The sequence below is a fragment of the Lepus europaeus genome, chromosome 22 (genome assembly GCF_033115175.1).
Source record: "Lepus europaeus isolate LE1 chromosome 22, mLepTim1.pri, whole genome shotgun sequence".
NCBI lineage: Eukaryota > Metazoa > Chordata > Mammalia > Lagomorpha > Leporidae > Lepus > Lepus europaeus.
Genome location: NC_084848.1, coordinates 20,873,758 through 20,894,262, shown reverse-complemented (window position 1 = coordinate 20,894,262; position 20,505 = coordinate 20,873,758). Strand labels below are relative to the sequence as shown.

General features: G+C 35.8%; 1 protein-coding gene and 1 pseudogene across 11 annotated transcripts in view; both read right to left on the bottom strand.

Annotated features, from left to right (window-relative positions):
* The window catches only part of CEP128 (centrosomal protein 128), a 620,584-nt gene that overhangs the window by 371,142 nt on the left and 228,937 nt on the right, over positions 1-20,505 (bottom strand). The gene's annotated exons all lie outside the window — the stretch shown is intronic.
* On the bottom strand, positions 3,864-4,709 carry LOC133751671 (heterogeneous nuclear ribonucleoprotein C-like; annotated as a pseudogene).

The following is a 20,505-nucleotide window of genomic DNA, read 5'->3' as shown; positions in this document are numbered from 1 at the left end:
CACACTACATTCCATGAACAACTCTCTTCTTCATTACCCAGGAAGCTATAGCTTTGTTCCTTTAGCTCTATGAGTTTCAACTTCCAAACTACTAACTCAGGAATGAAAATATCTATCTGAAATGGAGGATAGTCCGGAAAATTGTTAATGTGTCTAACACAATGCTTGGAATATAGTAGGCTCCCAGGAAATAATAGGTCCCTTTTCATTTATTTCTTGTGTAGCTAATAAAAATTCTTCTAAAATCATTAACAGGTGCTAAACTTTTAAAAAAATACAATGTGAATCAAACACCTTACTCCAGGCAATGAAAACAAAGTGCCTAAGCAATGAGCAATATAAACAACACAGTGTAAATGAAAAATAACCTTGAGCTGATCAAAATATCCCTCTATACTGTAACTAAAACCTGTGTACTCCAAGGAAGAAACTTCAAATATCCAGTTTCTCTGCCATAAAATACATGTCACAGACAAAATATAAAGGTAAATAAATGTGCTTGAAATGTTCTTCCCTCTGAGTTTCCCAAATTATCTTCATTTACTACCCAGGTGGATAAATGTGTTATTCTCTACTTTATAAAAAATATAGAAAATCAGAAAAGTGAAAGAAACTACTCAATTCATAATCATATATCTTTGATTCGATTCTTATATACTATACTGTGGCTATGAACTGTCTATATTGTGAGATGATTTTAAGTAATTTTTAGATGTAAAGTACACTTTTCATAAATAGAATGAATATTAACAATATATAAGTTCAGTTTACATTCATTATCTTGGACCTCCTCAAGAGTTCTCAACAATTCTGCAATCAAATTACAGATGATTCTCTCATGAAAAGAATGATGGGACAGAATGATGGCCAAAAGAAAAGATCCAGTCCATGAGCATGCGTGGCTCGTAGTATATGAAATATGCTTGGTTGGGATTGAATAAAAGTCTAAGATACAGTAGAGTTTGAAGGCTCATTAAGGAAAAAGAATATAAAATATTACAATAGTTTTTCATACTGATTACAGGTTGAGGAAAACTTGGGATTTGATAGGTTATATAAATATATTAAACTAATTTCAGATTTTTTATCTTTTTTAGTGTGGCTATAAGAAAATTCAAAATTATATATGTAGCTCACTTTAGTGTCTCCCATTATGATTCTTCTGAAAACTGTTTAGTGGGGCACATGTTGTGGCACAGCCAGTTAAGGCACCACCAGCAGTAACAGTATGCCACACTGAGTGCCATTTTGCATCCTGGCTGTTCTGCTTCCATTATCGCTCCCTGCTAATTTGCCTGGGAAAGCAGAGGAAAATGCCTCAAGTGCTTGGGCTCCTGTCATCCTGTGGGAGACTCGAATGAAGTTCTAAGCTCGTAGCCTCACAATGGCCCAGTCCTTTGAGAAGTGAAACAGCAGATAGATGAGCTCTTTCTTTCTGTCTCCCCTTCTCTCTCTGCCACTTTGCCTTTCAAATAAGTAAAATAAATCTCCTTTTAAAAAAAGAAAATCATATTAATTATTTTGTGTCACTGGTTCCTGAACATTGAAGTGATTCCAGAAACTCACAAAATACTCTAGAACCACATTCTAAGAGTGTAATCAACATAAGATTATATAGTATTTACTCTTTGGTGTACAAAATACATATATATATATATATACACACAAAACATGTCACACACGTTTGTGAAACAAACATATCACATACACATGTGTTAATATTGTCCATTATCAGTTCAAGCAAGGAAAATAATGAGCTACATGACATATTTGATAGTTATGAAAGAGCAATTTCCTATATGAAACAAATATTTGAATGTTTTCACTTTCAAATACTTTAGTTACTGAAACAGGAATATCACCCTTGCCATTTTTATCGGGTTCCCAACTAACAAGCAAAAAGAGAGAAGAGAGAAGAGAGAAGGAGGAGGAGGAAATCATTGCATCATTTGGCAATAGACAGGTCATATTCCTTCTAAACAGTACAAACAATATTGGTAAGGTGAGCAAAAGATTTTGTCAATCCTTGAAGGGAACATGAGTCAAACTACTACAAAAAGAAATTAAGGTATCCACTATCTGACAATGATAATTTTAAAGAATGTGTGAAACTCATACAAATGTCATGAATCAGGATCAAACCTGCTTTTTCTTACTCAAATCATAGAAAAACCTGTTGAAGAACTCAGATATTAGAATCTTTTTCAGGCCTGAGACAACAGAACTGTTTTAATCCATGCTTAAATCTAGGATTTTCAAACTGTCTTACTACCTAACTTAATTGCCCCTATAAGAAGTGAAAAAAAAACTTTGATCCATAAATTATGGAGGGAAATCTAGCATAATAATGAAATAGTGTCCAAAAACTGATACCCTTTTTGCATTAAAATATACAGGGCTAATTATGATTTTAGCACTTGTTTTTGTCCTTGCTTTGTTCGTTGGCCAAACTTAAACACTTCTCATCTCCTTCAATGAAAAGTGGCACTATTATGTTCCTGGAAGCATGGGCAGGGTTCCTCAAAGCCTAATTTTAAGGCCTTAATTGGCTGAGGCAATGGGAGACCATACAAAGCCCACTTCACAGAGAGGGGCAAGACTGCCAGGTCACTTGAGAACAGATGAAGAGCTAACTGGAAGCTATTGCTGAAATCTTACACAGTGTTCTGGGAAGTTTTGCCAAACAGTAATGGAATGAAACACCATCCATCATCATAATACAGAACGCAAAGGAGTTGAAGTTAGTTTGTAGAAAACAGAACAATTTGCACACAAAAATGGTTATCTGCACTTAATAATTGAATATCATAAAAAGCCTGAACAACTTTTATGGAGATTGGATACCATGACTGGTACTGTGATGTGCTCCTGTCAGTTTCAAATATACTGTTTTATCTCCTATAACCTCTAAGTTCCAAGAATCATGTGTTCATAACTTAAGAAGGTTGCTACTTACTAACATATTTTGTTCATTTGGTACTATTGAACCCCCAGTCTACTTTTCCATTTGCAAAGATGAAAACTAATTCACTCATTCATGTATCCATTTATCAATCCAATACTGTGGTGTATTATGTGACAATGCCACTTAAGACACAGAATAAAACTGTTGTGTTCCACAAGCAAGCCAATACTTGATAATGCATACATATAACTCAATATGCATACATTATAAGAACAGATAATTTGTAATAATTTTATTTTTTCCTCCAAATTCCTGGTTTAATAAGGACTTGTTTATTTTGAGAAAAAGGTCCCAACATCAGGCTGTTCACAAAAATAACCCACAGTATCAACTTGAGAAAACAAATATTAAGATTATTACACTACTTTTTTTTCTAGAGGATGCATTTGACATGCCAACTCTCATTCACAAAAATACATTGTTACAGTTGTGTTGAACAGCCCCACACAGCACTCATATATGGGGCAGCACACACGTCTAACTCAAAGCCGCTCGCAGGTGCTACTCAACTAAATGAGATGGCTTTTGCAGTTAGGGAAGCAACTACTGAGCACATGAATGGGAAGAACTGTACTCCCTGCATTAACAAGAGCTTATTTTGGAGACAGCTGATAAAAACCATACATCCTTTTTATTGTTAAATCATAAAGAGGTATCAAAATTAAAAGCAAAAAGTACAGGGCAAGACTTAACAAAGCTACTAGGAACATCAAAGGAAGTGAAAATGGGACTAGGCGCAGGGCAATATGAATTAATGAACATGGGAAGGACAAGGATGGGGCGAACAGTGAGCATGTGCTGAAGATACTAGGGGAGAGGCTCTGGTGAAAATTTTTATCTTAGACAAGCGCCTAGGTAAAGAAATAGTGGGATAAGATTCCTAAACCCCACTATATGCTTAAGAGTCATCCTCTCCTTCCTCAGACTTTTTCATCATCCTTGATCAACTCCAGCTGGTCATGCCCATCTTCATTGTCATCATTATCCAGCAGGTCCCCCTCCTCAGCAGTCATCTGCACCCCCCTCAGACTCCAGCTTCACATTAGTCTCCTCTTTCTTCAGGGAGCTGCTGCTCTGCTCCTCTTCTGACTTAGCATTCTTCATCTCTACTCCTTGTTTGCTCTGCTCCTTTTCAATTTTTTCCAGGCTTTCCAGCAGAGAATCCACTTTTTGTTTTATCTGGGTCAACTCCTTCTTAATGGCCTGGAGGTCATCTCCTTTCAACTTTCCAGACTTGGAAGAAGATCCTCGTTGTCCACTCTTAGAACTGAAACCACTTTTTCCCCTTCTTGAGGTGTTTCCTGATACACGCTGGCGTTTAGAGGGTACCACAGCCCGGGGAATAGGAGGAGGAGGAGGAACACGTGCTGGGTAGCTGTACATCCTGTCATCATAATCCCGCTGAAAGTCATAGTCCAGGTCAAGAGGAGCCGTACATCTCCACTGCACATCGTTTCACACCTGCTTTTCCTCGGTTCACTTTAGGCTCTGCAGCCGGATTAAGATCTAAAACCTGGCCGGCAATCACTCTGCCATCCTCTCCTGCTGCTGCAGCTCGGGCATTTCTCTCATTAACACACTGAACAAAGGCAAAGCCCTTGTGAACAGAGCAGCCCCAGTTTTGCCATACTTCGAGGAGATTGCTTCTACATCAGACTTCTTGACCACAAGAGTTGAGATTCCCAAAGAATACATGGGAGTTCATGGAGCAAGGATCTGTCTTGTTGGTAACATTGCTTGCCATTGCATTTGATGCTAGGTTCTTCACAAAGCCGAAAAATGTAGCTGAGGATCAAAAAAATCTCACTCAAGCAAAGTTCCACTAACTTATAAATTTCAAGTGATTTGTAACCAGGAGGGGGAGGGAGAAGAGACTGGATTCTGAATCTCCCACTCCCGAGTTCTATGCGGAGAGGCCGACCACTGCTCGAGGTAGGCAACAAGGCCACCTGGAATAATTTTAAACAGCTTAATTCCTTTATCATCAAGTCTAATCACTAGTGTAAGGTATCTAAATCAAAAGAGGCTACCTTTTACTCATAAAATTTACAATTATACCTAAAAAGAAAAGTTAAAGATCCAAAATTAACCTAGATATAATGTAAAATATTTTATATTCACATTAACAATAAAGACACATCATGAAAAAAGATACTGAATGACATTTTACATATTTGTGGTTAACAGTGAGGCCTTACAACTGACTTTGATATACCATTTAATTTCAACCAAAAGTTCAGAAACTCTTCCTAAAATTTCAATAGGATACTTATAAATTTTAAAAAGTGCACTGAGAAGCTTAATGCCTTCACCCCACATCCACCCAAGACTGCTCCCCATGCAATCATCCTTTACGACTGTGTACTTTAACTCCCCTACCCTCCTTCTTTATCCTCATTACTTTACTCAACAACTATTTACCAAGCACCTACTGTATGTCACTTTCTGAAGACAAAAATAACTAAGGCACCTGTTATTAAATTCTGCTTCCACTTGCCTCTATTACACATCAAAGGCGTTTTGTTGCTTTGTTAGTTTTGTCTCTTGGCCGTTGGAATTCAATTCTTAACTTTAGCTTATCTCATTCTTATTTTTCCAAGGCTTCTTATCACAGAAAATTTATGCCTCCTTTACCTCTACTATCTATTCCAGAACACAAGTCCCCTTATTTCAACTTATACCCATCAAGAATAATCCACAATTGATGAAAATTCAATGTACAAGCAGGAAAAGTTTTCTGATTCCAAGAATTATAAATGCTGAAATTTGATACAAGAACTTCTTATTAGTCAAAGAATATATAACTCACAAAGCTAAAACCTCAGAGGAAAATCTTCTGGAGAAAATATGGAGAAAAAAACAGAAAATCTTAAATGATACTAATTTCAAATAATTAAATGGAATGGTCAGATATTGGTATGGTTCAGCTACATTTGCAACTCTCTTAGAAACTGAATAGGGCAAAAGAGATCTGAAAAGGCTTGTTATTCCCCAAAACAACTCTTCCTCAGTAAATGCTCTAACCATTCACTTACTCCATTACATCCCCTGAAATAAGAAAGGAAAAGAAGTAAAATGAGGTACTATCCAGAAACATAAAAAAACTCCTTTAAGATTCTTCTGGTAGGCAACCACCACACATCTCCTATTTTCTCACATAATTTACAAATCCCCCAAAATGGAGGTGTCCCCCTTTTCCCCTGAGGTTCAGAAACCAACATACTTCAACTATCTTCTATTAACAATACACCCCAGATGAATCTGATTTCACCAAGACACATGGGAGGTTACAACATTTTATTGGTAGAGAAACTTCCTACCACCATAAAGCACAAAGGAAATGTTTTCTTCATGAGGGCTCCTATAACCTACAATATATATTCCCTCAGGGCATTTATAGCATTTCATAATCTCAAGAGACAGAAGGAAAGATTCCTTCAGAGGTTATTTTGCAAGGAACAAATCTGCATTTAAAAAAAACACACCAAAAAAACCCAAACAATTTCACAAAGAACTATAGCCATTCCACTGCCCTTACGTAAAACATGTGGTCACACTGTACAATAATTTTCACAGCTCTATAGGTAAATTTTTGCATAAATATTTATCTAACCTGAATTAGAACTTTAGATTCCCTAAGAGCAAAGAGTATATCTCTTTCACATATAGAATTCAATGTAACATCACATACTCCAAAAACACTAATAAGTCCTCAGAGGTAATGAGTAACTTTTGGCTTGCCCATAGACTGCCTGAGCAAGACAAGTACTTTCAATAGCAGAAAATGAACCTGAGGGGAAAAAAATGTAAACCATACAGCCAAATGTGCTTTATATGGCCATGGATCTCATTAAAGCTTTTGTCCAGGTAGGAATATGAATAAATGGACATTACAAAGAGAATAAGCAAGAAAGAAAATGAGTATAGATTAATTACTACTCAACTATAAAAGAAAAATAGACTTAAAATCAAGAAGAAGGAAGGCAAATAAAATATTTGAGAACTAGAAATTTTAAAAGCAGGAAGAGTGCACTTCATGGTGTTCCTGGAAGAAAATTCACTTGACAAAAAGCTGCATAAAATTGCAAATGAAAAATAAACTAGACATTATAATGGAACTAAAGCTGTGGAAAAGTAATGAGATGCTTAGTCACCTGAACATGGTTATGGAGGTATGGAGATTGAAAGAACCCATGCAATGCCACTGTGAAGGAGTTCAGATTGGCTTACATGGAGACAAGTACCTGAAGCCAAATAACATTTACGTCTTGTCCAACACCAACCTTACACCAGGATTTACACAAAAATAAGATTATAGTTCAACCTGGGTATGTGTGTGTGGAGGGGAGTCAAAGAAGTTAAGCAACAAGGCATTTTAGAATAAGATGAAATACAGGTCAATTTACAGTAAAATGAAAATAAAATCAATAAGTAAATATAAAATTCCTGTGTACAGAAGCCTCAGCAGGAAATACAGACATCCATCCCAGTTCATACCAAGTGTCAGAGGCAGCTACTTGGGGGTGGAAAGAACAAATTGTTAAGCAACCATTTGCCAGAAAATACATTTTAAATGATTGCTCCACAGATCAGAAAACAGAGGAGGAAAAAACATACAGGTATGTATGTCTTTGCAAACAGTGGTAAAGGCATTAATACTGAATTCATACTTGTGGCAGAAAAATATTCCAAGTTATTAATTATGAACTCCCAATGTATGTAACCAAAGCTTTATTCTCTTAATAGTTGAGTTTATTTTATGAATTAAAAGGACAAAAAGTGGTAATTTTTAGATTTATATAGAAAATCAACATAAATGTATATGCACGTATAATTATTCCAGAACAGTATAAATATACTAGGATCTGGTTGCATTTTCGAACTGGAATTTAACTGCATATTAAGTAGTTACTTTTATTGTCTTTCAACGGTAGTTTTGGGCATATCCTGCCACCAACATTAAGCCAAAGAATCTTCAAGTGAATTCTGTGTCCTGTCAATTAAACCCATCACTGAGAGCACATCACTTGTGTTCTTGATTACTCTTAAATGCTTATAGCAGGTTCTGTTCCAGTCCCAAGATGGGCTGATTTTACTTTGGAAGAAAAAGATACATTTATTTTTCCTGTATGGTTCTTCAAATATACCTTCAAACTAACATTTACATGAAAAATCTTTGCTTAAAAATAGATCTTTCATGAAACTGCATTTGCATCTCCTCTCCTCCCTCACCAAACACCATTACAGTAAACTTATTTAGTGAAATACTATGAGGACTGGTGTGTTCAGGGAGTATCTCAGAAGACATAATACACCAGTAGTCATTTTCTCTTCCTTGTACTATCCTTAAAATGATCTTAACCTCAGCATGAACAATGAGGCAAATATTAAAAAGTACCCAACAGAAACCTCCTTGATGTTGAAGAACAAGAGACAGATACCTTATTGGAGTATATCCATTAAATAGGCAATCTTATAACACCTGGAAAGCAAGACTGGTCCCATATTGAAGAATTTACCGTTCCAGACTAAGAAAAAAATAAGAAAAGTTCTTTATTCTTAACAATTAGTATTTCCTTCCTACTAAATTATTCCATATAAGATGTTTCCCCTTCCAAATACATTTGAAGAAAGGAATCCTTCCAACTGCCATAGACATTTTAGTTTCTAGTAGCCTCACAGTTTCAAAGAATTCTTAGGTCCCAGCTGAATTTCAGATCTCTTTTCCAAAGATCAAAGTATTTCTTTGTTAAAGTACGTTGGATTATTCTACACTTGGAACACAAGAAGGTAGAGAGAGATGTTAACCTTAGGGCAACTGCTATAATACTGTCAGACATAGTTGAAGTCCTAGTGGGAGATATGACTGTTTTAAAGGTGAAAACGAAGAAGAAACTATGGAACACAAAATCAGATAGACGTATTCTGACCCCAATATCCTTTGAAAGCTTTTCAGAAAGCCATATTTCTCATAACCACAAAAGTGTAAGTTACAGACTGAAAAGTTCTTGAAAATACAAAGGATTCATAAAGTTAATGGAAAATGGAATTAGTTCGTTTTTGTACAAAAAACGTTTGAAATCCATGAGTAGCTTTTTCATTATACATTTTCCATAAACTTTAAAAAAAAAAATCTCATAGCTGTTGCATGGAGTTTATGTACATGACTATGCAATCTAATTGGTAGTCCTAAAAACTATAGTGTTAATCAGCATCAATTTTTTTAAAGCTCTACTTATATTGAAAGTATTATATTATTATATTGAATTATTATATTATTATATTGAAAGATATAAGTACAGAGAGAAAGGAAGAGACAAAAAGAGAAAGACTGAAGAGATATCTTACAACCAGATGGCCATAATGGATGGAGCTAGGCCAGGCCAAAGCCAAGAGCCAGGAGATTATTTCAGGTCTCCCAACTGGATGGCAGGGGCCCAAGTACTTGGGCCATCATCTGCTGCTTTTCCAGGCCACCAGCAGGGAGCTGAACTGAAAGTGGGGCAGCCAAGACATGAATGAGTGCTCAAATGGGATGCCAACATATCAAGTGGTGGCTTTACACACTACACTACAACGCTGGCCCCAATCAGTCTGAATTTTAAGAACACAACAGAAAGGTAACTGGGTAACTGATTAGGAGGTTATTATCATTTTCATGGTGAAGATATTTATGAGAACAGGCTAGCTCTTAGTTTCCTGTTAATGGTAGAGAAAGGTAGTATACCAAATCATTAGAATTACTTCATTAATTGGGCCTTCAGACTTGATTTTCCAGTGAATTATTCAAGAAATTAGTACACTATCAGATACTGAAATGACATGAAAGAAATTATTAGAAATAGTCTAGAAGGCCAAGCATTTGGTCTAGGGGTTAAGACACCCTCATCCCAGAAGTGTCTGAATTTGAGATCCAGCTTTGCTCTCAAGCCCAGCTTCCTGTTGATGTGTACCTTGGGAATTAACAGGTGATGGTTCAAGTAGTTGGGTGCTTGCTAACAATGTGAGAGATCTGGATTGAGTTCCTAGCTTCTAGCTTCAGTCTGGCTCTGCCTGGACCAGTTGCAACCACTTAGGGAGTGAAGCAGTGGGTCAAATCTCTCCCCTGCCCGAAATAAGTAAAAATAAATAAATATTGGCACAAAAATTACTACAGCTCTTACCAAAAATATTAGTTAATATCTAACAACAAAATTTTTCTGAATAAGCATTTCTACTGGTTTAATCATTATGACAGCCAAAATGACTCAGATTTTCACAAGGTCATTTGCTTTCTTTTATCTTTACCTAAAACCTGATCTCTTTATAAATTCAACAAAATAAGGAAAGACAAGTTGGCTCCAGTTTAAGTTAATAAGAGTATTGCTGGAGGCCAGCGCTGTAGCATAGTGGGCTAAGCCTCTGCCTGAAGCACCAGAATCCCATACGGGTGCCAGTTCAACTCCCAGCTGCTTCTCTTCTGATCCAGCTCTCTGCTGTGGCCTGGGAAAGCAGGGGAAGATGGCCCAAGTGCCTGGGCCCCTGCAACTGTGTGGGAGACCTGGAAGAAACTCCTGGCTCCTGGCTTCAGATTGGCTCAGCTCTGGCCATTGCGGCCATCTGGGGAGTGAACCAGCAGATGGAAGACCTTTAGCTCTGTCTCTTCCTCTCTCTGTAACTCTACCTCTCAAATAAATAAATATCTTGGAAAAAAAAAATGAATACTGCTAGTTCATTTTGGTATGTTAGGTGATAAAATGTACACAAGTTTGAGTTTCATAAAACCATTTCCCATCAAGAAATCACTTTCTAAACTTGCAGAAATAAGTTATACCTCTTAACTCTCAGCCTCAGCTACCACAACTATAAAGTGGGATTAACACTCTCACAAGGTTGTTTAAAAATTAAGTGAGATATTCTATGAGTCTGATAGGTCTAAGAGTCAAAGGGATCACACAAACAAGACAAGTGTCAGCTAATACTAACTGATAGAATTAAAAAGGGAGAGAAAGATCCAACATGGGAAGTGGAATACACAGCAGACTCATAGAATGGCAGATGTCCTAAACAACACTCTGGCCTCAGAATCAGCCCTTAAGGCATTCAGTTCTGGCTGAAGAGCCCATGAGAGTATTTTAAGCATGGAAAGCCAAGATACCATGAAAAAGAAAAAAAAAAAAAAAGAAGAAGAAGAAGACCTAAATGAAAGATCTCTGTGAGTGAGATCCCAGTGGAAAGAACAGGGCCATCAAAGAAGGAGGTACCTTTCTCTGAAGGGAGGAGAGAACTTCCACTTTGACTATGACCCTATCGGAATAAGATCAAAGTCAGCGAACTCTAAAGGCTTCCATAGCCCTGGCAACTCATGACTAGAGCCTAGGGAGATTACTGACGCCATGAACAGGAGTGTCAAATTGTTAAGTCAGCAAAAGAAGTCACTGTGTACTTACATCCCATGTGGGATCTGTCCTTAATGTGTTGTCTAATGTGCAGTGATGCTATAACTAGTACTGAAACAGTATTTTTACACTTTGTGTTTCTGCGTGGGTACAAACTGATGAGATCTTTACTAATTATATACTGAATCGATCTTCTGTATATCAAGATAATTGGAAATGAAAAAAAAAAAAACCTGGTGTTAAATTGGAAATGGCATAGAAAATTAATTAATTAAAAAAATATTATGTAGGATCTCTGTCTTTAATGTGCTGTACACTCTTATTTAATGCTATAACTAGTACTCCAACAGTATTTTTTTTCACTTTGTGTTGCTATATGGGGGCAAACTGTTGAAATCATTACCTAATATATACTAAACTGATCTTCTGTATATAAAGAGAATTGAAAATGAATCATGATGTGATTGGAAGGGGAGAGGGAGTGGGAAAGGGGAGGGTTGCGGGTGGGAGGGAAGTTTTGGGAGGGGGAAGCCATTGTAACCCATAAGCTGTACTTTGGAAATTTATATTCATTAAATAAAAGTTTAATAAAAAAAAATTAAGTGAGATAGTGGTCCGCACTGTGGTGTAGCAGGTATAGCTACCGCCTGCAGTTCCAGCATTCCATCTGGGTGTTGGTTAGAGTCCCAGCTGGTCAACTTCCAATCCAGCTCTCTGCTATGGCCTAGGAAAGCAGTAGAAGATGGCCCAAGTCCTTGGGCCCTTGTACTCATGTGGGAGACTTGGAGGAAGCTCCTGGCTCCTGACTTCAGATCGGTGCAGCTCTGACCATTGCGGCCAACTGGGGAGTGAACCAGCATATAGAAGACCTCTCTCTCCCTCTCTCTCACTCTGCCTCTCCTTCTTTCTGTGTAACTTGGACTTCCAAATAAATTAATCTTTTAAAAAAAAGATTAAGTGAGACAATTCATAGAAATTTTGCATATTTACAAGTTCTCAAGGAATATTACACTACTTCCTTCCCTCAAGGAGAAAAAGAGTAAACAGGTGAACAAAAAAATCTAACATCACTTGTGATTAGCAACTTTTTCAAGGTTTTACATTGCTATCCTCTATTTTAAATACCCACAATCCAAGATCAGTAAGTTTCAATAGGAAAAAAAGCAAATCTATAGTCTCATGATTAATGCGATGAACTGCTTTATCAGAGCTAGGAGGGAGGATATTTGTATTAAAGTCTCTCCAAATGCTATCAGAGAGAATTTAAAGGACTTTACTTTGAAAAGATAAATAGGAGAAGGAATCTCTTACTATCAGGTATCCTCATTTCAAAAGACAAAGTGAAAACAGCTAAACTAATAAAGTATATTATCAGAATAATTTGTTGGGACAATTCAGAGCTTTTGTCCAGTAATTCATATTTGGTCTTTTGACTAGAGGGAGAAATAAGAATGGATCACTATTGATGTGTTTCTTTAATTGGCAGAACGGGGCTAAGCGTCTCATATGGAGGCAAAAAGACAATGAAACTTTTGTTGAACATACCATAATAGATGGGCAAAATAGGCTAAATCTGTACTATACATTTATCCCTCTATCCTATCTATCCACACAACTGTGAACTTTCCACACACCCACCCATACAGCTATTAAATATGTTTAAGTATGTTTATAATGAAAATTTGTATTTGAATATAAAGCTAGGTTCCAGATATAACAGCAAAATAAGAATCTATAAAAACAAGGTATTAAAGCCAATATAAAATACGTATGTGCAAATATCTAGAGAGGAAACAGCAATAGATACTTGCAGAAAGTTTTATGTGATTGTAACCAAAAGTTGTAATACCAATGGAGTAGTAAAAGGAAAAATTTCCACTAGGAAGTATGATTTTTTATAAAAGGGTACAGTTTACATAGGAAAATAGGGCAAAACATGATGAAGTTCCTTCTAACATCATAAACATTATTTGTTCAGGTGTAGGAAAATCACTCAAGGTTTCTGAGCCAGGAAGTCAAGGAATCAAAGCTGTAATGAAGATTCATCTGGCAGAACTGATTAGAACAGCAGCGTGTTGTAAGTGTGTATGTGTGCTTGGTTTGGTTTATCTAATAAAACACTGTTAGCTAGAAGTCAATTGTGGGTGTATTAAAGATAAGCTATTACAAAAAAATTAAAATTATAAAACCAAAGTTTGAATTATATCCTTTGTGTGTTAATTTGAGCATATTCAAGGATACTTCCTTAACATGTCAACTCTTACCAAATACTTTATTAAACAGCAGAGAAACGGTGACGAACCAGTTAGCTGAAGCCTAGGAAACAGTGTGACCTTGAAAACACCCACAGGAGTGTGCTGCCTGGAAAGTCATCGGTCTTGGGCTCTAGCAGTCACATGGGTGAAGACCAGTCCAGAGGAAGGCAGGGACTACAGGGTAAGATGATCTTGCAATTAAGAAGCTTCTGCAATCCGTGTAGGTATGAAGTAAAAAAGAGCTAAATGAGACAGAGGTGATGTAATGGTTAATTTTATGTGTCAACCTAATGGGCCAGAGATATTCATTCAATTAAACATTATTTTGGATGAGCCTGTGAGGATATGTCTAGATGAAACTAACACTGGAATCAGCAGACTAACTATAACAGACTGCCCTCACCAGTAGGAGTGGGCCTCACAAAATCGCTGAAAGCACGCGTAGTGAAAAAATGCTGTGTAAAGAATTTGCTCTTTCTGACTCTCTGCAAGTTGGGGCATCAATATCCTGCCCTCAATCTGGAACTCAGGCTGACACCATCCCCAGTCCTGGTTCTCTCAGGCCTTTGAACTTGGACTGGAACTATACTATCAGCTCCCTTGGGTTTCCCGTTTACTGCTTTCTGAATCTTGGGAATTCCCAACCTCCATCACATAATAAACCAACTCCCTGCAATATACAAGTGTACTTTAAAATAGTTCACAGAAAGTGAAATTTAAAGATAAGTTTATTTTGGTGAAAAAAAATCCTTGAAATTCAATAATACAATGGGTCTTCAAAATTTCATGCAAATAGCATATTATAAAAAAAGTATGCAAGGATTTCAAAACTTTCTTGCACCAAAATAAATTTATCTTTTAATTTCACTTTCCACAAACTTCATGACATTTCACCATTCAAATACACACAAATGTAGTATAAATATACATATATATTTTTTATAATTCACACAAACGCATGCATCCTATTAGGAGAGAGGAATAAATATGTGAGAAAAAAACAAGGAAGACTTTGTAAAGTCAGTAACTGTAGTGGACAAGGAAGTGGGATAATGTAGTCATTCTTTTATATCATAAGTGTAAGGATAGGTACTGAATGCTCTCAGGAAACATTAAAATTAATACATTAAGGAAGTTTTCCAAGAGCTTAAAGGGGAGTTTCATAGTTCAAGCAATATAGGCTTTATATATAATATATTATTATCCTCTATTTAAAAATTTTCATTTTATATTTCATGACAAGTATATAATTGTATTTGCAATCACATCTGGCTTCTAAATCATTCTCAATCCCAATGTCATCAACAATTAAGAATAATCACATATCAAATATTTAAGAATTCAGTCATTAAAGTTTAGTGCTATGGAAAGTACATTAATTACCAGAAAATTTAGTCTCTGATAGCAGAGAATATTTTATTAAATTTATTCCGTATACAGAATTAGACAATCAATCCTTTTTGTTTATACTTTAACTTCCTTATCATTTTCCAGGCCTGGTCTTTGCACTTCAGCCTGTCACAAATGTTGTTCTTCCTACAGGGCTAGCTCCGCCCACCACAATTCACCTGGCTAACACCATTTTCAAAGGAAACCCTGACCTTCTCAGTGTCTCCCTTTCTCCACTGAAGTCAGATCTTCCAAATGCTCTTTCATCCAGATAGACTGTTACAGCCAAGGTTAAATTTCTCTAGAAGACACAGTGTCTATACCCAATAAAATTGTACTGATTTAAATTCAGAAGAAAAAATGGATTTAACAATGAATATATAAAAATACACTTAGCATAGATAATATATATCTTCATACTAATATGATCAAAAATTTTAATATTTTTACCAAAGAAAGATCCCAGGAAAAAAAAAGCCTTTGGACTATCAAAGTAATAATGAAGCCCTGGTCTTTCTACTAAGGAATAAAATCCCGATTTTTGTTTTTCAAGTTGGATGAGAATATCTACCTGAAAATTAAATAATGAATCGCCTAAAAACGTGAACAGTATCTGACAAACTGTTACAACTTTTGGCTATTATTAGTGTCTACAACAGTAATTAGAAACACTCATTGTTATATTACTTGAAGGAAGATCTATATAATACATTCCTTTTGAGTACAGTTTTAAAAATAAGCTTGCTTCTTTTAAAGAGTTTTTACTGTCCCTTTAAGTTGAGCATGTAATCCAATGTATCCCTCATCTTAGATATTAGAAAAATCACAGCTAAATAATAAACTACAATAATTCCCTCAAGGTGCCTGAAAAACTGTCTCTCTCACCTAGTTTTTTTCTGTAATTTTATTTTAAAAGTCCCATTTATATGCATTTTGATACCACACTATAACTCAAAATAGAAGAAAAGTTTTGAAAATATGACCATATACGATAAAAGGCCTTACCACAGTCTAAGCTAGACTAAGAACTACCTATATTTTGAGTACACTCATGATCCATGTAAATTATCTGCATTTTCTTGCATATTTAAATAAGTATCAAATACATACATATAAGGAAAATACATTCATTCTAAAAATACCAAATTTCACATATTTTAAGAATTATCTACTGGATTTTAAGGGTACTTTCAGTAAACTAGAAATCATTCATGTATATTCTCAACTTTTTGACAAATGTTCAAAGATGGGCATACTTACCCAAAGAGGTTCAAGCAAGCTGGAGAATTATTTGATATACAAGGAATCAAGTAGCAGAGAAACCATTACCAGTCGCTAATTTCAAGATCTGTGGATGGATTCCTGTGGATACTGCCTTCAAATAATGCAAATTCCATGTTACAGTTCCACAGGTTAAAAGATCTGAAAGGTCTCTCTGGGCTGAAGTCAAAGTGCTAACAAGGCTACGTTCCTTTTTGGGAGACTTTAAGGTAAAGACTTCATTTCCTTTCCTTTTCTAGCTTCTGGGGGCTGCCCACATTCCATGGTTCATGGTACCTACCCTTCCCACCATCTTCAAAGCCAGCATTGGAGCTCAGTCATCTTCACAATGGATCACTTGGTTTCCCGCTTTCTCTTTAAATTGCCCTGTGATTGGGCCCACACTGATAATTCAGGAGAATCTCCTCATCTCAAGGACTTTATTCACAACTACAAAATCCCTTTTGCCATGTAAAATAACATATTAAAATGGTTTCAGATTTCACTGACTTGGGAGGGTGGCACAGGTTGTCATTATTCTGTATATAACACAACAGAAAAGTTGAATACCGTTCATTATAACATTTACCAAAGAAGAAATTTTCTATCAGGAATTCATTTCTGTCAATAAATACTTAAAATATACAGATTTTTCTTCTAAAATTACTTTAGGTAACTCCTAAATTTAAATGAAACCAAATACAGTAAAGATATGTTTTTAAAATGGTGAAACTTACTAATCTAAAACCTCACATCTAATCTATTTTAACACATGGAATTTTGCCCATATTTCTTACCAAGTGTGTTCATGATTCGAGTTCAAATAAAACATATAAGGTCTTCCTTCCATTGGTTCACCCCCCAAAATGGCCACCATGGCCGGAAATGCGCCAATCTGTAGCCAGGAGCCAGGTGCTTCCTCCTGGTGTCCCATGCGGGTGCAGGGCCCAAGGACCAGGGCCACCCTCACTGCCTTCCCGGGCCACAGCAGAGAGCTGGACTAGAAGAGGAGCAACCGGGACAGAACCAGCACCCCATCTGGGACTAGAACCCAGGATGCGGCACCACAGGTGGAGGATTAGCTAAGTGAGCCGCGGCACCAGCCGAAATAAGAAAGATCTAAGAATTGACTTACGTAATGTATTTAGCACTTCTGAATTTTCCAGAATATTTCCAAGTACACACACACATACCTCAAATATTTTTGAACAGGAAAAATTAAGTATCTAAACTGAATCACTGACCTGTTGTCAGCTGAGTATACTATTGGAGGCAATGAAAATATGTCTAAAATTAAGTTTTGAAAATACCAGAGTTATAAACATTGGGTTCATTACATGGATGGGGCAACGGGGGACATCTCAGAGATACTTACATTTAACTAAAGAATAATAAGCCATAACTTTCCACTTCCCATCTACTCACTAACAATATGAATGCTGTTTTCACTTTCAATCGACTCTGACACCTGCACATATCTGTATTTCATATCTCCATTTATATCATTAATTTACTTAATTCTGGTCCCAGGAATATTCAACCAATGAGGTTTAATCTCAATCCTTGTTGACCTGGGCTGAATTTCAAATCATAACACAAAACATACAAGAAATAAAATTACTGAAATGAAACACATACTAGCAAAGTCATAGACAAACATCAAAGCTTTTTTTTTAAAATTCTGACTTTACTAGTTTGAATAATTTGAAACAATAGCTAGTGCTTCTCAATTGTTTTTCAAAAAACAATTAGGAAGAAAACCTGAAAATAAAAAGGAGCAGCAGGCAGATATCAAACTGAACAATACAATACTCTATAAGTTTATGCAGTACTCTCAATTTATCAATTTAAATAATTTTTATATCTAATGATCATCAATAAAATTTTGAACAAACTGTTGAAAACACAAAAATGAAATGCAAAATAATTTTGATTAACATACATCCAAATAAATTATATTACACTTAGAAATCATCCCTTAAATCAATTTCACAAAGTATAAACAGTTCAATATAGAGTAGGAAAAAAACTGCTTCTTCTGGTTTGTGGGCTTAACAAATGACTAGTACTTCTGTTAATTTCCATGATTATATATTATTCTTTCAAAAATACAAATGTGAAAAACTGTTTGAAATAATTTGGAGAATAAGCAATAGATGAATAAGTGAGTAGGTGGCTAGGAAAACCAATGAATAACCATCATATAAACAAAACATAAGCAGCACAATCCCTAGCCTCATCTACATGTTAAGGAAGATGCTGATGGTTTGCAATTTTCTCCTTTGTTTCTGTTCCACAAATGAATTCTCAGAAATTCAGATTTTCTCCTCAGCCATCAACTGCATAAATGATACAGTGACATCAGCTGAAAAGAGTTTCTCAGAACACAGAAGAGTAAAACTAAAGGGAAAAAAATTCATTAAAAAGTGAAGATATCATTGGTAGATCGAGATAAGCTAGGGAGACAGCAATCTTTGGAATTACAGACAGCTTTGTAAAAATCAGTGCCTTGAATAGCACGGCCATTTTAAAACATGGAGAGGAAAAAAGCTCAGGTTATCTCTCTTTTATATTGTACGATATCCTCAGGGACAGGCATGAAACCAAAATAATAAGTGGACATAGCATATCAGAATCATCGCTAAACTGGCTCTGTGCCTTGCATATCCATCACGTGACAAGTATTATCCTCTGGGGAAAGGCTGCAAAAAGCTATGGTCAGGAAAGTATTCTACAATCTCTCCTGAAAACCCCATGATCTCTATCAAAACAGGTCACTCAAAAATCTTACATGGCAAATCCACTGGCTACCTGTCATTTCTTGTCTCCTTTTCTCCAAAATGTTCATCCTCTTTTTGAGCTTATTATAGAAGGAAAAGATTGGTTAGATCTAATCACATACGATGAGAAGCAAAAAGTCAAAATAAAGGAAACCGTTACACAAATTACTGTGATTAGTGTGTCTGCCAGGAACAGTAATTTATTTAAAGGGTTCAAACACCCATGGAGAAAGAAATCCCTAACTATTGCTTTTTTGTTTTCCAAGATTCATTTCTCTAATTTCACTCTTCACCCCATTCACACTGCTATCTTTGGGGATCATGTTATACCAACTAAACTTTGTTTCAGCCATTCAATCTTTGCCATTCCTGGCTCTTTCTACTCAATATTTATAATCATGCTCAAGCTTTCTATAATCCTTCATATAAAAAATACTCTAAAAGTTTTATATCCATTCTACCAGTAAGAACTGAGACTATTATAAACCCTCACAGAGTGTGAATACTCCTCATTTGCATTTCTAATATTTAGGAATTTAGAAATTTCCTCATGTTAGACTATAGAAGTAACTGAGACTTTACTACAAACTGGGACTAGAATTACCATTAACAATGTTATAGTGTCCCTAAATGAATCTAGGAGTGCAAAGAGAATATTTTGATGGAATGAATAAAAACATAAATCATTTAAATACTGCTACTGTAAAATGTAATACATAACTGAAATACCAGGAAAGACAAATATTGTTACCTAACCCCACAGAATCATAAACAAATGTAAACTACTCCACGTAAATTACTTAATCACATTCTGCCAAATATTTGCTGATTTACCTTTCATTTTTCTGGCAGAGTTTAATAAGTACCCAAGTAAACTTCAAGAAGGGAAGATATTTGTGTCAATGGCCAGATATAATATCTGTCTTCCTAAATCTAAAATTTGGGAGACTTATTCTTCCTTTTGAAACTGTGATTTTTATCCATGAAAAATTAGTATCACTGCTCCTATATTAATGTCCTTTCACATATTTGCTCATTTACTTAAAAAATATCAACATTGCTTCTGGATACCATGTTCTTTCTAGACACCAGAAATATAGCATTGAACAAGACATTTAAGAATAAATGCCTTCCTGGAACATCTATTCTAATGTGTACATATACCTAAACACAGTTTTCAATTGTTTATCTACTAAAAATTCATGGAGGTAAGAAATAAGATGCTTCTGAGCCAGGTCAGGTTTCTGAATGCTTGCCACACCCACAGCTATTGTTATTATAAAAAAGTTTTGTTAACTTGAAGAAAAAAAAAAACTAGGAGGTTGGGAGATAAGGCATATTTCCTCTAATGTCTACACCTTGGCTTAGACACAGATGTAAACAAACAAACAAACAAAAAACAAACAGGAAAGTAAGCCTCTGCCGCAGAGATATTATTTTCTAAAGTGGCTGGACCCATAAGCTATACTTTGGAAATT